Raw genomic sequence first — 8,758 nt, forward strand, 5'->3', positions numbered from 1 at the left:
ATGTGATATTATCAAAGGGGGGTGGTTGATGGCCTGGCAGAACCAAATGGGGGGCAGACAAACACAAACACACACACACACACACATGTTAAAGGGCTCCTTACCCGGACAACTTCCTGGGAACCAGCCTGAAATAAGGAACGCTGGAGAAAACTCAATACTGAGCAAGACAGTATGTAATTTACCAGGGAGACTTTAATGAACCAAGGGAGACACACACAGAGGTGACAATGACAAATTGGTCAATGACAGGCAGACTGTTTGGTTTGTTGATCAAATTTACAGAAGAGTACTTACAGCACATTGTACTTTGAGGACCCCTGATCTAGATAATAATACAATCTTATCGAGAAAGGGCCGGTGTCGGTGCAGGCTTTCATTCCAACCAACAGTTACACACCTGATTCTACTAATCAAACACTAGAGTCTTTGCTAAGGATCTTGATTAGTGGAATCAGGTGTGTAACGGTTGGAATGAAAGCCTGCACCCACACCGGCCCTTTCTGGATAAGATTGAGGACCCCTGATCTAAATGTTGTAGCCTGTCATGCCCCCTAGTTTGACTTAGCATATGTTAGGTCTGAAAGTAATGTTTACTGGGTGACATAATGTGTTCATGGCAATGAATAACTGTTACAAAATGAGTATTGTACCGTATATGACCTGTGTTTTGTAGTTGTTCCAATGACCTTCGGTATTCACTTATTGTACGTTGTTTTGGATAAAAGCATCTGCCAAATAAATGTAATGTATGCATGAATGATTTGGGATCGACCTGGAAGATAAGTACAAAGGGGGGAGGGGGTGTCAAAGACTTTCAGAGTCTATAAGAAGGAAGCAGACATGAATACATAGTTCACAATGACCCATTTGGTTACCTGTCACCTCATTGGTACATTTTGATCTGGGAAACAGGTCTAAAGCTGGTGCGTGAACAACACTGCATTCTAATTGACCTGCCTTGCTTTTACCCACTGTATTTCATACGGTAAAGAAGACAGTTTTTGCTTTTTAAATAAATTGTTAATGACCTAAACTTTGGAATAACAAATTTGACTTTACAAAGGACCAAATTCCTACAGCAGTCAGGGGCCCAGTCAAGCATGCTGTCTTAGACTCAGGAATAGTCAGAAGGAGATTATCTGACTATTTTACTTGACTATATTCCACAATTAGAGACAACAACAGACAGAAGCAGCTGAAAACAACAAAAAAGGACCAGTGCTTTAGACACAGTAAGATGTCCAGAGTTTTTGTGGTGGTAAGATGAGGAAACAGACCCAAATTACTTGCATGAATGTGTCCTAAAGCCTGATTTGTCTTTAACAACCTCAAAATACACCATGAAGTCAAAAAACACTTAAAATTGTTTGAACAATTGTTTGCTAAATATACCAAAGTGGTTTCCCTTTAACAGCACAGTTAGGAGGAAAATTTCATATTATATGGTTTGCTACTCCTTTTCAGTTTTATAAGCCATGTACTGTGTGGGAAATGCACACATGTTTTATTCCCTGGGCGGAAACCCAATGACACCTGTAAAGGCCGCAAGCAGACACAATATTTGCACACTTTGGGCACGCTTACTATAGGCACCTGCTCTCTGCGGCGTTGTCGTCTGTATCTTATTAATACCATTTACACAATCAATCTGACGTACCTGGAAAGAAAGGAATAAAACACTGATGTAACGATCAACAGAGGACCACGAGTGCTGCATCAATATGTATTCATTGTTGATCAAATTTACAGGAGAGTACTTAAACAGGATGTACCCTAAATGTAAATAGAAAAATATTCAAACTCAGATCTGTCAGGTTTCCAAAGGGCTGGTTATCATCAAGGATGCAAATACGTTCGACAATACTTCCTAGAATTATACAGTCAGGTCCGTAAATATTTGGATATGGACAAAGTTATTGTTATTTTAGCTGTCTACCAGAACATATTGGAGTTGAAATTAAATGAATAATATGAGCTCAAAGTGCAGACCTTCAGCTTTAATTTGAAGGTATTTACATCCAAATCGGGTGAATTACAGCACTTTTTATATGTGGTCCCCCCTTTTTAAGGGACCAAAGGTAATTGGACAATTGGCTGCTCAGCTGTTCCATGGCCAGGTGTGTGTTATTCCCTCATTTCGTTTACAAGCAAATAAAAGGTCTAGAATTGATTTCAATTGTGGCATTTGCATTTGGAATCTGTTGCTGTTAACTCTCAATATGAAGTCCAAAGAGCTGTCACTGTCGGTGAAGCAAGCCATCATTAGGCTGAAAAAAAACCCCATCAGAGATATAGCAAAAACATTAGGTGTGGCCAAATCAACTATTTGGTACATTCTTAAAAAGAAAGAATGCACTGGTGAGCTCAGGAACACCAAAAGGCCCGGAAGACCATGGAAAACAACTGTGGTGGATGACAGAAGAATACTTTCCCTGGTGAAGAAAAACCCCTTCACAGCAGTTGGCGAGATCAAGAACACCCTCCAGGAGAGGGGTGGCCAACCCAGATCCTGGAGAGCCACAGAGTCTGCTGGCTTTTGTTTTTACTCGGCACTTAATTGATCGATTAAAGCAGTTGACTAGAGTAGTTAACTCACATCACTTGGTTTATTTTGTGTAAGTGGTTGTTGTATTTAAGGTCAAAACAAAAACCCGCAGACCCTGTGGCTCCCCAGGACCGGAGTTGGCCACCCCTGCTCCAGGAGGTAGGTGTATCTGTGTCAAAGTCAACAATCAAGAGTAGACTTCACCAGAGTAAATACAGGGGGTTTACCACAAGATGTAAACCATTGGTAAGCCCCAAAAACAGGAAGACCAGATTAGAGTTTGCCAAAAACATCTTTAAAAAAAACCTGTATAGTTCTGGAACAACATCCTATGGACAGATAAGACAATCATCAACTTGTACCAGAATGATGGGAACAGAAGAGTAAGGAGAAGGGCAGGAACTGCTCATTATCTCAAGTATACCACCTCATCTGTGAAGCATGGTGGAGGTAGTGTTATGGCATGGGTATGTATGGCTGCCACTGGAACTGGTTCGCTTGTATTTATTGATGATGTGACTGCTGACAAAAGCAGCAGGATGAATTCTGTAGTGTATAGGGCTATATTATCTGCTCAGATTCAGCCAAATGCTTCAAAACTCATTGGATGGCGTTTCACAGTGCAGATGGACAATGACCCACTGCAAAAGCAACCCAGGACTTTTTTAAGGCAAAGAAGTGGAATGTTCTGCAATGGCCAAGTCAGTCACCTGACCTGAATCCAACTGAGCATGCATTTCACTTGCTGAAGGCAAAATGCCCCAAGAACAAGCAGGAACTAAAGACAGCTGCAGTAGAGGCCTGGCAGAGCATCACCAGGGAAGAAACCCATGATTATGTTAGTTTGTCCAATTACTTTTGAGCCCCTAAAATGGGGGGGGGGGGGGCATGTATAAAAATGGTTGTAATTCCTACATTGTTCATACAATATTTTTGACAAAACCCTTAAATTAAAGCTGAAAGTCTACACTTAAATCACATCTTGATTGTGTCATTTCAAATCCATTGTGGTGGCATAGAGAGAGCCAAAATGATGATAATTGTGTCATTGTCCAAATACTTATGAACCTGACTGTATAAGTCCAGGAAACTGAAATCTGTGAATTATTTCCTGCTGTGTTTTAATACTTTTCTGCATTCACAAACGGCCGCAAAATATTTAAAAATGATTCTTGCTACAAAAAAAAACACTTATAAAAGCTTGTGCTGAAATTGGTTTCTCCTTTTGCGAAACACCAGTTTTTCACAAATATGAAGAGACCTACAAGAAATCCGTTTTTGCCAGGGGCACTGCAATATTACAATAACCAGTACAGTTAATATTTGTAGTTCCCATTTTCGCGTGGACTACTAAGTAGGCCTACCATTAGCTAGCCGCAATTTAATTGGTTTCAAGCGTAGACATGGAATAAATGATTTTCTTAGGGTGTAATGTCTAGAGTTTGAAACTGCTATAGAGTCTGATGTTAGTTTACAGTAGCTCAGTGTTACACATTGAATGATTGTCAGGTTTATCTATACAATGGTAAAGCCTAGTTAATGTTGCTTTCTTTCGTTTTGTCTCATAGTGTCAGGTTACTGCTCTGACCAGCTCTTACCTAGCGAGCAATGAGAAATGGTTTACATATGGCATTCCTTATGGATATAAATGTTAGTGAGCACAGGGCACAAGCCCACCTTGCCCTTCTATGCTGAACAGTCATAATCATCTAGTAGTGTTTGATACAATTTAATGGCTGAACTTGGGTTTAAAACTTGAAAGAAATATTAAGAAGACAATGAGTTGTCACGTATGGGGCATATGACACAATTTAAACCCAGTTGCCTGGACCTTTGTTTTTCCATAGCCTCTGTCTGTTTGGTAGACCAGGGCCTTCCAAACCCATTCCTGAGGTAGCCTTGTGTGTGCTGGTTTTCATTCCAACAGCCAATGCTGCATGTAGAATTGAGCTTGAAAACTTCTACATTCTTTCACCATGCCCTCATGAAGACCCTGTGTGGTGTCCTTTCGTTGTTAGCCATGTGTACACCCCTGGGGGGCTGGTAGCTGCCATGGTTCCCATTCCATAGCAGCCTGAGGGGAACTGTCCACACACAACAGAGCACATTTAAACCTCAGAGGTGGCATCCAAAGTGTCTGGTAATTATGCTTTTCTTGCAATTAAAAAAATTATTTTGAACAAGAAATGAGAATCAGAGCCTAGCTTTTACATTATGCAAAAGACAATGCAAAAGAAAGAAAAAAAATCCACCAATTTGTTAATGTTTGGGGTTCAATGATGGAGATTTTGAGGATGGAAGTGGAAAGTTAATGCTATTCTAAATTTTGTAAAATTATATATCATAGGTTATAGTTCCATGTGTTATGGGGTGCTCCCTCCCCTCCTCCCCTCCCTTCCCCTCTTTTATGTGTTGTATGTTGAGTAACTGATATTATATGCTGGTCCATTCCTACACAATATCATAAATAAACAAGGATCCAGCAGGAAAGATGGGTGTACTGGAATAACAGGACCTTTAGTAAACTGATAAGGTCCAGTAAAACAAACCTGTCAACTTTACACACTAGAGGTGCCAGCATTGAGTTGAAAACCAGAGCAGCAAGAGTGAAACACCAGAATTTGTACTTAAAAAATAGTAGCATTCATCTGTGTGAAAGTGAGTGGGAAGAAATGTATATGGGAGAGCGAGGTAAAACCTCATGGGGTAAAATGTAACAGGCCTTTTAGGTAGATGCATGGAGCTTGAACAATGTTCTACTGCGCAGAATTACCATCTCTTTGTCTCCAACGACTAGTGAGAGAGTTCAATAAATATTTTGGGAGATATTGCCAAAAGTCTGACTACACACCGGAAGTGTTTTTCGGCTACTGTATTGTGTGTGTGTGTGTGTGTGTGTGTCAAGGAATCCAAATGTATGTAACCGTAGACAGTCATTTAGGCTACGTTTACACCGCCTGGTAAAAAAGACTCCATTCCGATTTTTTGATCTCGTGGCACTCATAAAGAGCTTGCAATGCTGCCTGAGATCATTGAGGAAATACAGGGAAAAGTTGGGGAGGGTTATCAGATGTGCATGCTGGCGGCTGGATTCATGTTGTTGACTAAAAACAAAAAACGATCCGTCCGTTGGCATCAGTGTAATTAAACAAGGATCCAGTGGGAAAGATGGGCATACTGGAATAACAGGAAGTATGCTGCCACCCCCTTTAGTAAAGTGCTATAGCCCAGTAAAACAAACCAACCAACTGTACATAGACCCAGGCAAACCAGGATTAAGAAAAATACAATAACCTTTGTTTTTACATTTCATAAAAACATTTTGTTGCAGCATTCCAGTAGGTGGCACTATGACCAAAAGTGCCGTACACCACTCCCAAGTATTACTCACAAGAGAATAATGGGTTTGGGATCAGATTCCAATGAAGTGTTGCTAGTCAGCTGCTACAATGGCAGATGCTAAGAAGCCTACATACAGCAAAGCAAAAATACAAGCGACAGAGCTCATTCAAAAACTAGAGTCAACCTTGGAATTATTGGTATTTCAGGTAGGATTACAGGGAGAGTTAGCAGGGTTCTGAGTTTTACTCCGTGCAGGGCCTAGAATAGCTAAATACCAAACGAGGAAAAACACAGAAGCCTAGAGTAGCTACCGTACAATGTTCCCCCCATGCTAAGGTTTTGCACTCAGTGTAAAGATTTTTATAACACTGCCTAATTAATGTTACCAGCTATATGGAATAATTCATGTCCTTAAAAATACCTATTTTCAATATCTCTGACCACCTCACCTGTTAGCTTGACATTTTGTTTGTTGCGCCCGAGGGTGTGTCCTCAACGGGGGTGTGGGCGGGGTTGAGGATGAAGGAGGTGAGTGTGGTTGAGAGTGAGTGTACTCAAGGGCTGCTGCAAAATCCAAATATTATACCTTTGACAGACTTAAACATTAAAGCAATAATCAATGGTTTATCTATCCATGTTTTATTGACCGCTACAATACCACAAGCCAATCAAATGTTTGTGCGGCTAAAGTAATCCAACAACCCTGTTACAAGGAACAAATCTGGGGTTACGTCGCGTCAATTGTGAGCATAAAAACTCACCAAAAAATTAACAACTGGGCTCTGAAGGCTAAGAAACTTGTCTACCCGACCAGACACCACTAAGGAAACTGATCATCAAGACAGAGTTTGCCTGCTACCATCCACAAAATAAACCAAGCTGGTTTATTTCCGATTGACAACTGTTTTGAGGAACAAGGAATCTACATGCTTTTCCTCCATATCTCCCTTGTTGCTGGGCCCAAGTGGAAGATTTGTGCTCATCTGAAGTTGTTTTAACTGGAACCTTGTCACGACTCCGACTTCGACTCCGACAAAAAATGGTTTTCCAGGAGTTCACACACACTTGCAGTGGCCTTGGATCAGCAGACAAGCTGACGCATCACTTAACGGAATAAAGGATTGCCATCCCCATTTTTCCCGTTATTGAAACGCATTTTATTTAACACTGACATCAAACCAAAGGATAGCGTAATACCTGATTGAGTCATTTTACGGCTGTATGTTGTTGTTTGTTTTGCTATTTGTATGTTGGTCTGAAATAGCAAATTCCCTGACCTTGCTGTTTTACAGTTTAATTAGTCTCATAAAATGAAGTTTTAACAAACTGAACACATAATATAGTCATTACCCCATAACAGGAATTAACCTTCATTTGATGGTAGTACTTCAAATGAAGGTTAATTTTTTTTAACCTTTATGTTTTTCCATTGCAGAATTATAATTTCCTCTGATTAAGGATCGTATATTATTCCTCACATTATGAAAATTATTGTTTTCAATTAGGCTATTCACATATTCATATTCTGTTATTTCACCAAGTTGGGCTCTGCAGACGTACACAATTGTGGTTGGTCGTTGAACTCAGTTCTGAAAAACACCTGACCAGACCTCACTACAACATGAAATGACCGCATTAGAGAATAGTGCAAACCTCTTGAAGGACACTCAATTCCATTGCAGGCCACTACGAGCCACTACACCACGCTGACACAGCCCAGGGTCGGCCATTGAGGCATTGTCCGGATGAAGCAATTGGCAAGAAGCTATTTCTGGTGGCCAGGATCAGATCAGGAAATCAAAGCCATGACCAGGTTATGCTCATCATGTCTGGGCATCAAGAACACACGAAGACTAGCAGCACTCCAGCCCTGCTCCCCCTGGTTCATTGAACTGGCCTTGATTGCTGGAAAAAAATGTATTGCTGTGACATGGAAGAATGAAGAACCTCCTCTTATCCCCATGTGTCCATAGGAAATTGCCCAATATACGGCCTCAGAAAAAATCATATTTAATCGCCGGGTCTCTGACAAGTACTAGAGTGATTTCAGGTGCTATTTGGTAAACCTTTCACAATCATTTGTATAAAGATTACCATTGGTGTGACAAATGACACTGGCTCGCCCTTTGTATGAGTGAAAACTCACGTTATAGTACCCTTGACTGGAGGGACTGTATAATTTTACTGTTATTTACATTTGAATGATTTTTTTTTTTTTTTTTGGTGGGGCAGCAGTGATAGGGAAATAAACAGTGGGGTTTGGTGGGGAGGTAGGTACATAGTAATGTACATAGTAATAATCTTTGTACTTTCCATGTTAACAAAATACTGTAAACTGAAAAATGTAATAAAGGTATTGAGAGTCCCAAGCCCAGAAAGGAGGGTTCTGCACAGGGCTAGCAACCCTATCATATAAAACCCTTACCGTTATTGAACCCACTGCCAGAGATCAGAATACAAATGGCTTGGGGATCAATGAAAGATGGGAAACTAGATCTATGACAGATACCAGCCCAACCCAACTGGGAGCTTCTACTTTGACTCTTCTATATGAATCTACTTTGAACAGGACCCAACCGAAGCAAATAGGTGCTGCTCTGATTCGACTCCACCAGTCATAGAGGGGCATATTTCCCCAGCTATACTCCAGCCTTGCAGTCATGTTCTTAAAGTGATTTTTAAGGACTTGCAGGGACAGAAACAATTAAAATAATTTCATGTCATATTTTGAAATTTCACTTAATTTAACATAACATAATTTAAAGGTGTCAAATGGGTGGATTTGTTCATATAAGAAATTAAATGGTTCCACATAAGACAATAAATAATTAGTTAGACAATATAAGCTTATTGCTAAATGTGTTTTGA

Source organism: Anguilla anguilla, chromosome 16 (genome assembly GCF_013347855.1).
Source record: "Anguilla anguilla isolate fAngAng1 chromosome 16, fAngAng1.pri, whole genome shotgun sequence".
Classification (NCBI taxonomy): Eukaryota; Metazoa; Chordata; class Actinopteri; order Anguilliformes; family Anguillidae; genus Anguilla; species Anguilla anguilla.